Here is a 13,922-nt window from a genome sequence, read left to right on the forward strand (position 1 = left end):
TCCCGCACAGGCGTGAAAAGGTTTTAAGATGGAGATGGTGGCTCCAAACTTGATAAAAGGCCCAGCAGTTAGACTCAATACTCACAAAAATAAGACAAGGGAAGTCAAGTTGAGCCAGAGACCAGCTACCACTACCATTGTCTACGCTGCTGTTTCATGTGTGTAGGAATACCTTCTGTCCAGCACAACCTGTTTAATTCTCCTGACTTCACAGACTGGAATTTTATAGAAGCTTTACAGTTAGGACTGGAGAAAAAATATTTTTAACCAGGATTTTTTCTCTACCAGGCCTCTGATGTCCCTCGAATAGCGTCAGAAACATCCATCCATACAAGCAGTCATGCATACCAAATGATAAAACAGATGAAATTACCTTTTGTGTGTTCAGTTAGGTAGCCACATAAAGATATCACATGACCAGTTTTTATGTTCCGGTCCTTTTTGTATGTTCACTGGGATGCCATGGAGTTTGAACCAGTGACATTGTTTCCGGAAACATATAAACAATGAATGCCAAGAATGAATTTTTTCCGTCGCGGTTGCTTGCTTTCTGATCTGACCGGTGACAATCATTTCATAATATTAAAATAAAGAAAAAAAAAAAATAAATAAAGATAAAAAAAAAGGCAAGCTATATGTAATTATTTACCTTTGACCTGAAATACATGTGCCAAGGTGATTGGTGACAACTTGTAAACTTGGGCATAGTTTACCACTCCTGTTCAAGACTCCCTCGCCTGTTTGAGAGCAAATTTGTGGTGCTAAACTCAGAAATTTCCAATTTCATTATCTGTATTTTCACTGTTGAGTGTTTCAACAATAGGGGCGAGTGATGGATGAACAGATTCATTATGGGACACTGAGTCCTCTTGCTGGCCCTACTTGGGTGGTCTAGTGTAAATACTGTACTCTCCTAATATTTTAATTTCTCATAACTTACACTTTACTCAGCAAGATCAAGTGTGTGTATGTGTGTGTGTGCAGCATATAGAGCAGTAAGTGTGCAACAGGAAGGCGCTGTGCAGTTCTACCTGATGCATAGGAGGTCACCTACCTGTGCACTAATTATTCCCAACAGACGGCAGGCAACGCTTGACTGGCTCATCGTAAATACACAGTGTCATGTGGCCCGGAGAGAGAGTAGAGTAGACGGGCACAGATTTGTTCGCACACACACTCACACGGTGTATGCACCCTGATGACTGGTCTATGATCCATTGTGGGTGGTGGAGGAGACTCTGGTGGCATTGATGTAAGGGTCTCTGGTGGGTACACACTTTTGAACAGCCAAATTATGTATTTTTTGCCTTTCATAATGTTACCCAGTTTCCCCTCGGGGATCAATGAGGTATTTCTGATTATGATTCTGGTCTGACTTGGTTTTAAAGGCTTAACATTACTAGTTGGCATGTGCTAAGTGAGAAAAATAAATAAAACAAACAAACAGAAAAAAAATAAAATTAACTGAAAGCTTAGTATTGACTCAAAAAGATGGATGAAGCAGCATTCCAAGCATTGTTTTCAGATGTTCATTCCTGTGGTGTTTCAAATAAAAGTTGTCAATAACTGGGAAGCTTTGAAACCCTGTAATCAACCTCTTGTCCATTTTGCACTTGCCAGGCGGAGCTTATTGTTCACAGAATGAAAACACTTTGGTAGGGAAACAAGGAAGCATACACATCTGACTGTCTGTTGACAATAAAAAAGTTTAGCATGGCCCAACTTTTCTAGATTGGGGTTTCTTTGGTTGCTCGGCTCTGTAATGATGACTTGTTGAGCGTGTTGCTCGCAGTTTAAACATGCAGTTAGAGACAACTGCGCACATAGACACAAACCAGCAGATTTAGCTACCTATATTTTGTTTATTCTGTTGGTCATGTCCAGCCCACCAAAAGCTGTCGCCATCGAACTGACACACAGCTCCAGCTCATGCCATCCCATCCCAACAGGATACACTCAGTGTGTGGAAAGAGTTAGGGGACTCTGACTTGGAGAACAGAGCGACTGGACCTTCTTTTTTTAAAATTGTAATTGTTTTGGCCGGTGCTGAACTCGACCAATTCCGTGTACCTGCTATCTAAAGCAGAGGACTTTCATTAAGCCACAGACCTACGCTTGAAATGATTTTGCCCCAGGGATCCTGATATGAACACACATTTTTTTAGATGTTACAGATGAATACTGACACATAGATTAAAACATAGACTGAAAATAATCACTCATATTTTTCATTGTATAATAATAATTTCTACAGATTTAAATTTCCCATGTTTGCAGTGGGTGTCGAGACAGCTTCTGAACCACCTTCTTTCTGTGTAGATAGTTTGTTAACATTAGCGCACAACAAACAAGTGAAACAAGTGAAATGAAACTCTTCCTCATTAAACTATTCCCCACTTTGAAAACCAGTGGTATTAACTATTAAAAGAAAGATGATGGAGATTGTACCGATGAGGATAACGATGAATGATGATGACTCTACACAAACCTTGATTCGTGCACATAATTGCCAGAAACCCTCAGAATAGTAATTTTGTATGTAATATGCCTTGAAACAGTCTTGTTGCAGCCCCGCCTCGCAGACAGGGACATCCAGGCCTGCCAACCTATTGTGATTTATGACAGGATTTGCCTCCCACAACTGCTTTCTCAGCATAGCTGGGACGCGTAGCCTGGACCATGTACCTATTGATTTGCACTCATATTAGTCTCTGGCCAATATGGGCCTCTGTACTGTAACAGGGCTCTCATGACCAAGGGTTTAACCACCGTCCAGCCCCCATGCCACAGAGGTCCCCTTGCATCAGGTTTCCAAAGTAAATGAGTTCATATACTCAATGGGATTTGTCGATTGTGCGATCTGATTCAGGGCCTATATGTATAAAGGCATGCAGTAACACTATACCTCTTATTGATTTCAAATTGTGGTTCATTTGTAAGTCTGATGCTTTTGCTATTGTGACACTTGCTCTTCTCCAGCTGATGAAATGCTATATTAGTTGTTGTCAGAGCGAATTAAAGTAAGAAGACCGCTTCTTCACAGCTTTCAAAACCAGGAACCCTCTAAAGCACGTCACCTGGGCTCCTTAATCCCTAGAAATAGGTGCATTTCAGGCAGATTGCAACGTGAAAATTGTGCTTTGGTAGATTGTGTCCTTTGGTGATATTGCTTGCTCTTCCTTTGATATAAATATCACTTGGCCATACATGCTGTGGATCTAGTGTCTCAGTGTAATGTCACTGCCATGTATCAAATTATAAATGACAGTGTCAGCTCTCTAACCTTATGACATCAATTTAAGGACAATTTAGCGTTTATAGAATGTGATGCCTTTCAATTTGGCAAAAAATGGCCTATATGTGCCCAAAGATAGTTGAGTGCTAACGTCTGCTCTGTAACCACCACACGTTTAGGACTGAATGCCGTCAGAGCTGTTTTTACTTTCCTCTGTCTCCTCTGCTCTGTCTTCCTCTCTTCTTTCCCTCTGTCTGGATCCAGAATAAAAAGGAATAAATTCTTTGGTTTGCACGTGAGAAACCACCATAAATGATTCATATCGGTGTAGAATTCACAAAGAGTGACTTTCAGTTTCCATGTATTGTCAAGGTGACCTAACCTGCTCAGAGGGACTTCTCTGGCTAGAGGAATGCATCTGCATTTCATCATCCTTTAAAAAAAAAAAAAAAGTCTTCTTTAGCTACCATTGTTGTTTGAATGTAACATTGATATCTGTGGCTAACATTAGTGGCTCGGCCTGACGTTGGTGTTGAGATGTGGAATTGTGACACAGTTGAATTTAAGTGATGCTGTCAGGTTGGTGCGGTCCCCGTGGTGCTTGTAAAGAGGACTGGCCGACAGAATGTTGTCAAGTGCAGAGGTTTTGTCGTCTCAATTTTCCCGTTGCCCTTCATGTAACCTCCAGGTCTCCACAGGGTCTCGCGCTGCAGAAATAACTGCACAGCATCAGCCCCTTCCTTAGTCTCGATCTTGCTTCATTTCCGACGGCACCGCATGCTGATTTTACATCTCTCCTAACTCACTCGTGTTCTCGGGGATGCAGTTTTTTCAGTTGTTTCAGGATTTTTGTGACATACTGACTGCTCTGTTCAGTTTTAATAGGAGGATTTTTTTTTCCTGATTTTACTTTTGTGTTCCTGCCCACACTGCTGATTCCCTGCACCTTGTAGTTTTTTTGTCTAGCTGGGAAATCTTCCACCACTCTGGCACTTGGCTCTGTTCCCTCCCATTTGAATGTCTCATATATGTTGTTATTATTTGCTGTTGTTTCCCTCTCTTCCTTCAAGCCTCAAGCCAAAGATGTGGAGGGTTGCGCTGCCCAAGTTTATGGTTATTTTTATGTTTTCATGTGTCGGCTGGTTGCATGTAGTAATACAATGTTATCTGTGTGTGTGTGAATCTGTGGCAGGTGTGTTTGCGTGCACATGTGTGGTGCCTGCTCTCTGCCCACGCTAAACCAAGCCTGCCTGCTGTTCCTGAATAACTGCTGTGACTGATGCAGCTAGGAAGGTGGAATCACTACACCCTCATCCGCTCCACCCCCACCCACGAACACTACACACACACACACACACACACACACACACACACACACACACACACCGCCATGACAGTATAGGTTCTAATATACCTTGTATTGAGGTAGTAGGGCATAAACAAGATTTAGTGTTTATTTGTCCTGCAGTAATGATTGTTGGGAATGTCATCCGGACACAACTCACTGTTTTAACATTATGACAACAGCTTCTTATGCCTTATAGATAACTACAATGTGCAGCTGTCCAACTATATAAAAAAGCTAATGGTGAGTTGGATGTTTAGGTTTTAAAAGTCACAGGAGCTTCATGAGTTATGGTTGTGATATCCAACAATACTTGTGATGCCAAAGACTCTGTTGTATTTTAACTATTGCAAGTATCTAAATCCACATTCTTGTGCTCTCAACATTATATAGAAATGATGCATCCCTGATTTTTTTTCAGCTAATAATAAATGGACAGATTTGTAAAGAGCTTGTTAGTTTGTGTGTCTCAACATGTGGTTGTCAGTATTTTTTGGTGTGATAGTGTTAATGCTACTTGATAATATGTTAATTGGTGTTAAAACGGCGCTGTTGTGACACCCGTGTTCAGGCCTTTATATTTATGCTGTAGCAGGTGACTTAATGGACAAGGACAGTTGTGGTTGGTAGGCAAACAGGCAACAAACTGTAGGCACCTGATGGCCACAGGCTTTGTAAATCATTGGTTATGACCTTCTGAAAACCTGGATGCTCCGTCTCTGTCTGCACATGCACATACACACACACACACACATACAGAGAGAGAGAGGGAGAGAGAGAGGGACGGCGCAAAACGCAATGACACACTGTCGCACACACAGACGAGATGGAAAGACGGAGAGATTCCCAATGTGCCAGACCTTGAGGAATGGCCTGTCACTGTATGTTTATGTATGTGTGTGTGTGTGTGTGTGTGTGTGTGTGTGTGTGTGTCTGCTGTGAGTTGTTGTGTGTGTGTCAAGGCTGGCACAGACAGCGACAGAGCTGCGTATCATCGCTCTCCAGTGGAAACCTTGTATCTCCAATTTGGGTATTTTTTTTTTTTTAATGTTTTAACTTAATTTGAGAATTTGCATGCTCCTCTAGGGGTTCTCGAAGTTCTACAACCCTTGGGAGTTATGAAACTTTGACAAAACTAATTACATAAACTGAAAAATGCACAGTTGTCAACCTAGAGACAAGACTGTTTTCCTTAGTTTCTGAAAAGTTGATATTATGGAGATAAAAGGTTTTGGTCGGACAGCAGCGTTATGTGATTTTAAATTGTGCAGCCAGTGTATGCGCATGTCCTTTTTTGTGCTTCTGGCTCAACAAGGCCTTAATACCCAGGAAACTGTTGATCCAGGTTTTTACTTGACAGACAGACAGAAAAAAAAATATTTGAATAGTTTGTCTAATCAGTTCAAATGTGAAGGAGCTTTACTCCTAGTCATAGAATTTTTCACAATGTGCATCTCACTACTATTTCATGCTTTTTTACCTTCTTTGCTAAAGGCTAATTTCTACATACTCTACTAAACTAACTCCAGTTGGTGAATATTAGCGTTTTTTTTTTTTTTTTTTTTATGTCAGCAGTAGATAACAAGCCTGGACTGCCGATGGAACTATGTGGGTAATGTTGCTTACAGGCATTTTATAGTTTCCTGCTCATGCACTACAGTAAGCTATTTGACTTGATGCTACAGTACCATAACTACAGTGCATATCTAAAAGCAGAGACTAGCAGGATCTTCCTGCAGAACCTGCTCGCTGCTGTGCAATCAACACTGGCTATTGTTTACACTTGTATGCTGGCCTAACAAAGCCTTGACATTTACCTTAAGATAATATTTGACACGGTTATCTGCTCAGTTCATGGCCGTATTTCCCCTCACAGAAATATTTGTTAGTGGTCCAGAAACACCTATGAAAGTGAAATTTAAAAAAAATTTGGTAATGACTTGTCAGGTAGGACTCACATCGCCTCTTCAGCTGTAGGGGAAACATTGTTGAAGTGTTTTTAACATCAGGTTTTTAGGAGAAAACTTTGATGTATCCGCAAACAAGCTGCTGCATCTCTTGATGCTCGAGGCAAAAAAAACCCTCTTCACTATAGTGCATGTTAACGACAAAGTGCCTGTCTACTGTCCTGAATTCTTGGCAGATATTTTTTACTGCAATTACAGCCGCACTCAGTTTGATCACAGCCTCAGTGCACGATCTGTCAATAATGTTGTCTTGCTCGACTGACAGCCCATCATGGATTTGCTGTGCTCCTGTAGTGCCGTGTCTTACCGTTGCTGGCATCACAAAAGCATGTTAGAAAATCCTGATAGAAAGTGCAAATAAAGCTCAGTTGATGAGGATAATAATCTTGAGGTTGTAGAAAAGAATTCTCCTCTTTGAAAAGCTATAAAGCTATAAAGAAATAAGGTATTTTTTTTTTTTTTTAGTTTGCTGCCTTCAGTGTTTGGAAATTTCCATGCTCAAATATCACATTGAGAATAATAACACGCCGTGTCGCTGTCAGCCTAAATAGATGGCATTTAACAATGAACTTTGCAGGAGTCAGGCAAGTGTCCCGGACCAGCTTTATCTTGACTGAGCTTGTGATTCTTCCCAGGATTTGGCTCAGGCTTTGCTAATCAAATAGAAGGCGCGCACATCTTGATGTTTGCCTTGCTGAGCCCTGCTGGTCGCTGTGATGATATAAATCCCTCTGTTGCTTTTCTGTAGGCAGCCCTTGTATGGCGTCACGCTGGGAGTCTGCAGGGAAGACACATGTGTGGTATGACGCGATGACTCAGGCTTTAATGCCCTGCCACATGGCTGTCATGCAAACCCCCCGCTCCCTTTCAGCTCATGGCCCATTGGTGTGGACAACTATGTGTGACATACGCCAGTATTTGTAAGTGTGTATGCATTTTTGTGTGTGTGGAACGTGACTGGCCACGGGGCTGTTTGTGCTTTTCCGTCTGATTGAAGCAGAATGTGGATTATGTTGTGATGTCAAACGTGGGAACGGGGGGAGGGGCGGAAGGATGAGACAGACAGCTCAGGACTTGAGGGGATGTGTAGAGAGGAGGCGCAAGGGAGGGTGGGAGAAATAAAAGAGGGGGGAGGAGAACGAGCTGCATTTGTGTTTGTCTACATGCAAGGCGCTACAGAACACTGTGTCTTTTTGCCTTAGTATCATCTCGTGTGTGGGAGTCGGCAAACTCGGCAGGAGGGACGCATGCTGTGAATTTTCTTTTACATCAGCGGAGACTTCTAGAATAGCGTCAACAAATGGTGCAAAGCTGCAAAGGCACACGTATTCAAAAGTTCTGCGGATGTGTCCTTGGCTTGTCATTCAGTGCAATGTGACCGGGCCTGAATCCCTGCAGAGATAGGAGACAGGAGGAGAAGCAACAGGAAGGCATGGAAGGATGAAATCACGGCAGCCTGAAGAAGTTCCATCTAAGTTTAGAAGAGTGAAGAGGAGGAAGAGAGTGTAGGAGTGTCTGAATATGGAGTGGAGCCAGAGTGGTCACAGCCAGACACTCTGACTCACAGCCCTGGTGTTGTGTGGGTGGGGTTTTCAGAGATTGGAAAGGTAACGATTGGCTCCTGACCCAACTGTAGTCAGACTGCTGTCCAAACAGAAGCTGCCACACTCTGGGTCTTTGCCCACTGTATGTGCAGGATGGAGTGTCAGACCCCTAGGAGGCAGGAGACACCCACCATCTCCTACCCAGCTCACAGTGCACTGCAGTGGAGTGGACAAGCTCCCAGACCCCCCTGTCTCCACCACAACACTGCACACACGGCAGCCTCCCCTCATATCAGCACTTAAATTCACTCTTTTGAAAACAAGGACAGGTCATAGACTCTGTGAAGGAAACGATAACCTTGCAGATTGTGTATTGCTGCTTTCATTTCAGTGATGAAGCAGCTAATTTGTTTGATAAGCCAGGAGCCCCTGCCATCCCCCAGACACCAGCAGGAGTGAATGATGAACAGGCAGAGCGAGAGGTCTCAGCGAGCCGCACCACCAGGCCCCCATTAAGCCTCGATTGGGGTCTATTGGCCCGATTTCTCTTCCTGTCTGGTGCTTGGCAACGCTTTTGCTTTCACATTAGACGCGGGTGTTGATGATTGCTGATAACACGCGGAGAGCGGACAACAGCGACTGCATTAACCCTCGCTGGCACTGCCGCAGACCTGACGATGTTCGCATCCAGAGAGATAACACATGCTCTTAACCCTTTCACTGACAGATGACAGAATAAAAAGGATTCTCGGTCGGTGCTTTGTTGAGAGCTGTGCTTATAGTATTTTGCTTTGAAGTAATGGGTGATGTGTTTTCTAGGAATAATATTTTTGACATTGTCTACACACTGTCTAGCTGAAATGAAACTGCGGAAACAATTGCACCTTCCCCCCTCGCTCTCAGTAGGCAGTCCTCAGTGTAACGATCAGCAGCTGGACCCTGGTGCTCATTTTTAGAAACTGTTGCTGCAGTGCCATGCATTTTTAATGGCTAATGCCATTGTAGCAGGCTGTGTTCTCTCTCTCTCTCTCTCTCTCTCTCTCTCTCTCTCTCTCTCTCTCTCTCTCTCTCTCTCTCTCTGTATGTGTGTATATGTGTGTGTGTGTGTGTGTGTGTGTGTGAGAGAGAGAGAGTGAGAGAGAAAGTAATAAGTAGAGCCTTATTTATATAGCACTTTTTAAAAGACAGTTACAAAGTGCTTCACACACACATCACACTACAATAAATAAATGCAATACAATACAATATAAAACAAGGAACAAAGACAAAGCAAAACAAACAGTTCAAACAGAAACACATGAAAACATAAATCAAGTACAAAGATGTATGAACAGGATTGCATATAAAGATGAGTTTTTAAAAGCCTCCTACTGTAAAAGACTCTAAAGATTCTGTAAATGTGATGTATTGGGGAGGGTGATTGCAGAGGGTTGGGCTACAACTGCAAAAGCACGGTCACCTTTTGTTTTACAGTTGGAGCGGGAGATGGATTAAAAAGAGATCTGAGAAGCTGAGTGAATCGAGAAGTGGAATAAGGAACAAGTAGATCATGAATGTAGCTTGGGGCAAGATCATGCAGAAGCCCCATATGCAATCAACAGAATCGTGTAATTTATTCTGAATTTTACAGGAAGCCAATTGAGGGATGCAAGAATGGGGGTGATGTGGGACCTACGGTAGTACTAGTTAATTGCCTGGCAGCTGCATTTTTAACCAACTGCAAACGGATCGGAGCAGCTAGACTGAGGCATGTGCAGAGGAAGTTACAATAGTCTAGGTGGGAGAAAATAGGGGAAACAGGACTAATTGAACTTAGTAACATGAAGGTCAAAAGTGCTACTCAAAAATCACACTAAGATTATCAACAGTAGACTTCATATTTGAATGAAATGGACAAATAAACTGATTAACTTCAGTGGCAAAGTTATCAGGTTCAATTGAAAGAACCTCTGTTTTTTTTTCAGGATTTATGTGGAGGAAATTTTGAGACATCCAGTCTTTTGAAACAGCAAAGCAACCATGGACGGAGGACAGCTGATTCAGGTTATTAGGTTTTACCTAATAGAAGAAGTAGATCTGTGTATCATCGGCATAACAGTGATACAGTATGTCTTGAAAGTGGCTGAACAAATGACCCAGAGGAAGCATGTATAAGAAAGAGGATTGGCCCAAGGATCGACCCCTGAGGGACTCCACATGGCAGGGAAACGGAGGAGGATACGGGATTGTTGATACAAACATTAAAGTATCTATTAGTCAAATAAGAATGAAACCAATTAAAACCTGGACTAGGAATGTCAACCCAGTTATAAAACCTATCAAGTAAAATTGCACCAACGATGTTATCATAGGGATTCATAGAGATTTTTTTTTTTGCATGGGCGTTTCGACACATGCATTCTTACATGCACTACAATGTGTGTATTTGCTTTGTGTGTGTGTGTACGGTTTGTTGACCACATTGAAACACATACATGTGAGAAACAGCCATCAACTGATGAGGTTTTTCCCTCGGTGTGTCTGGGTATGACAGCTTTACTGATGCTCAGCACAGGGCTAACTGGAGGTGGCATCAGAAAGGTGGTAAACAGACCTGTCACCCACTTAGCTGATCATGTATCCCAGTCTGGACATAACTGCTGGCTTTATTTATGTTTATAGCATTCAGCTGAAGACATTTTTGTGAGATTGTGAATGTAACAACCGAGGAGGAGCTTGACATGCCTACCCAAACCCAGCAAGACCGAGTGCTCCTGTTAGGTGAGGATTGGACAGGGCAGGAATTACATTTGTTTTTACTAGGCTGAGTCAGGTTTTTAGTGTCACATATGATATGAGATATTAAATTTTCCTTACTTATTTTAACTTTTAATGGGCATTGGATGTTGGTTGTTTTTAACCAATTAAACAGTACACCTGCAGCTGCTTTTGCTGCCTTTGTTTTATTTATGGGATTCAAGGTTACAAAATACAAAATACCAAAAATCTTGATTTAGAAATACACAAGGATTTGAACGTGCACACAACACAAAGTGGGGCTTCAGACTTTTTTTGTAAGATGTAGTGTTGTGTGTGTCCCTGTGTGTGTGTGTGTGTGTATGTATAACTGTACGTCTAAATTTGTTTATGTGAGTGTGTGTGTGTGTGCCCGTGTATGTGTGTGTGTGTGTGCACATTTGTAGTGTAGACTGTTTTGTTTGCTACTGTGGTTTAGACACTAATGTGATGTGAAGGCTTTGGGTTTTAGACTCTCTCCCTGAATCATGTTGAGTAAGACCTGTGGGGTTCAGCTTCCCAGAGCTCTCATTGTTACTACTCACATAATTCCTGTGCAGATCAGGAAGATCTGGATTAATGAGGAAAATTAATTTGAGCATCTGCGAAAGGCTTGGGAATTGTGCAAAAAAAGTTTGTTCTGTTGTGATACACGTGGTTGAACATTTTGCGTGATTGTAGGCCCACTGTCATTTCACATTTTTGCGGTATTTGTAGTGAAGAAATATTTTTTAACATCATATAGTTGACAGTGATATTGCCCAGAAAAGGTACAGCAATCATACACAAAGAAGAGCTGGAGGTTATTTATTGGCTTGTGCAGGACTTTGAGCAAGTCCAGTTGTGTTTAAATGTGCGCTATAAATAAATTTGACTTGACTTGGCTTGTGCTCCCTGTGGCCCTTGCTCTTAATGCAGAGATAGACAAATAGAATTGGTACCGTGGAAATGTCTAAAAGACTAATGGAGCATTCTGGGATTGACATTGTCTGGAGAGAGAGGAGGAGACAGATAGATTGGCAGATAAATGTGTACGTACACGCACACACACACACACACACACACACACACTCACACAAATAGTCATAATTTGTCGCCAAGCAGCCAATGCAATGTCAGGCCCTGGTTTCAAAAAACGGCACCAGTGAGCAACAAGCACAGAAGGACTCAGTTTATCGTCAGCTATGCAGTAACACTGACACAAGGCTAACACCTCAAAAACTGGGATGATGTTGTGTTTGTTTATGTGTGAATGTTTGTGCCATGTATTGGTGGTCATGGTGGTGTTACCTAGCATGCAGTGTTGTGATGGAGTGACGGAGAGAGAAGACAGAGGAGGCAAGAAAGGAGACAGACAGTGGAAAATACAGAAGGGATAGAGAGATTAAAATGACAGAGCTGATGCGAGCGAGAGAAATGGAAGACAGAGAGAAGGGGATTAGTAACGGAGCGAGCAAGGTGCTGTTTCTCTTTCTTGCCTTTCTTTCTTTCTTTCTCCTTGTCACTCACTTCTCCTTTCTCTCTCTCGCTCTCTCTCTCTCTTGTCGAGGCACTACAGGCACTTTGCTTGACGGACAGCGGTGGGATGGAATAAGTCTTAGCTCACAAGCCCTCCACATGGCATGACGCACATCGATACACACACACACATGCGTACATACACATGCTCAAATAGGAGCACTCCTCTTGACTTACATAACCTCCTTTGATGCACTACAGTATACACTCAAGACCCCACCCCCCGAAGGCCTCGTTTATGGTGTGTGATGCGTTTCATGTGTGTGTACGTGTGGCTATATCCACATTAAATTGGGTGAATTTGAAAATGCATCTTTTTTTTCTCCTTTTTCGCCTTCGGTCCACACTAAGCCGGCGTTTGCCGCTCATGAAAACAAGGCTTTTCATAAACGGTTTCCCAAGGGTTTAAACAGAAAACACAGGTCTGATGTTATAGTGATGTTATTTGGTGAATACTGAGGGTCCTGGTGCAGGCTTTTTATGTGATCGAAGTCCCAGGCCATGTGTACAGGCTTGCACGTGCACGATGCGGGACTTAAAACATTTTGGGGCATTTCAGTGTGAATGGTGGACTCTCTCTCTCTCTCTCTCCCTCTGTCTTTCTCTCTCTCTCTCTCTCTCTCTCTCGTGTCCTTTACCTGACTGTCATACAGATGGTAAAGACCTTGGTAAAGAAACTAGCTAAACTGAACACACACAGGTCACGGACACACTCTCATCACCCAGATGGACATGTAAGTCATCAAAATGTCGTTGTTTAATTTAGCGCATGGTGTGTTTGTCTGTGTGAGTGTATGTTCTTTTTTATTAATCCCGTCATTCAGAGAGAATGTCTTTCTCTGGTGGGGCCCTGAATTACTTAATCCAATCTAATGCATCACCTGCATTAATCCATAGTGACTTTATTTCTCTGGCATCCGGCGCCTGTACTCTGTTTTGTTTTGTTTTTTTTTCTTGTGTGTGTGTGTGTGTATGTTTGTGTGTGCTTCACCAATGATCCAGTCAAGTAATTTCCATCATTACTACACAGTGCATAATAAATCTTCAGACTTTTAGGTTGATATTCCCAGCCCTGCAGACGAGTAAATACTACAGCATGAGTGGCTGTACAGTATGTAATACTAATGAAGCTACAGCCAAAGTTCAATTTGGAAGACCACTTTTCATATACATGCTCTGTCTGGTTTTAAATATAGATTTCCCATGCTGTCAAATTTCCACTCTGCCTGTTGGCATTTGCTGCTTCAGCTACTCGCATTTAACCAATCAGATGTTTCTGCACATTTTGTGAATCAATCGTCATCCTGCTGCCGGAGGGGATCAGGATCAAATTCATCTTCAGAGGGAGGTCCAAACACAGAAATGAGTTTCCATTGCTGACCTTCAGGAGGTTCACCTTTGCAGCCCTCTCACCACCGCCAGCGTCTAATCTCGACAGGGGGAAATGTATCTAAGTAGTTTTTACAGGGTCACCAACCTGTGAAGATAATGATAGCGTCTAATTTCTAAAACCTTTTGTAACTTACAGACTCCTCAGT

At 42.5% G+C, this 13,922-nt stretch overlaps 1 protein-coding gene across 2 annotated transcripts in view; it reads left to right on the top strand.

The window, feature by feature from the left end:
- stxbp5a (syntaxin binding protein 5a (tomosyn)) overlaps positions 1-13,922 on the top strand; it is a 107,590-nt gene that overhangs the window by 12,162 nt on the left and 81,506 nt on the right. The window lies entirely within an intron of this gene.

This window comes from Myripristis murdjan, chromosome 24 (assembly GCF_902150065.1).
Source record: "Myripristis murdjan chromosome 24, fMyrMur1.1, whole genome shotgun sequence".
NCBI classification, from domain to species: Eukaryota; Metazoa; Chordata; class Actinopteri; order Holocentriformes; family Holocentridae; genus Myripristis; species Myripristis murdjan.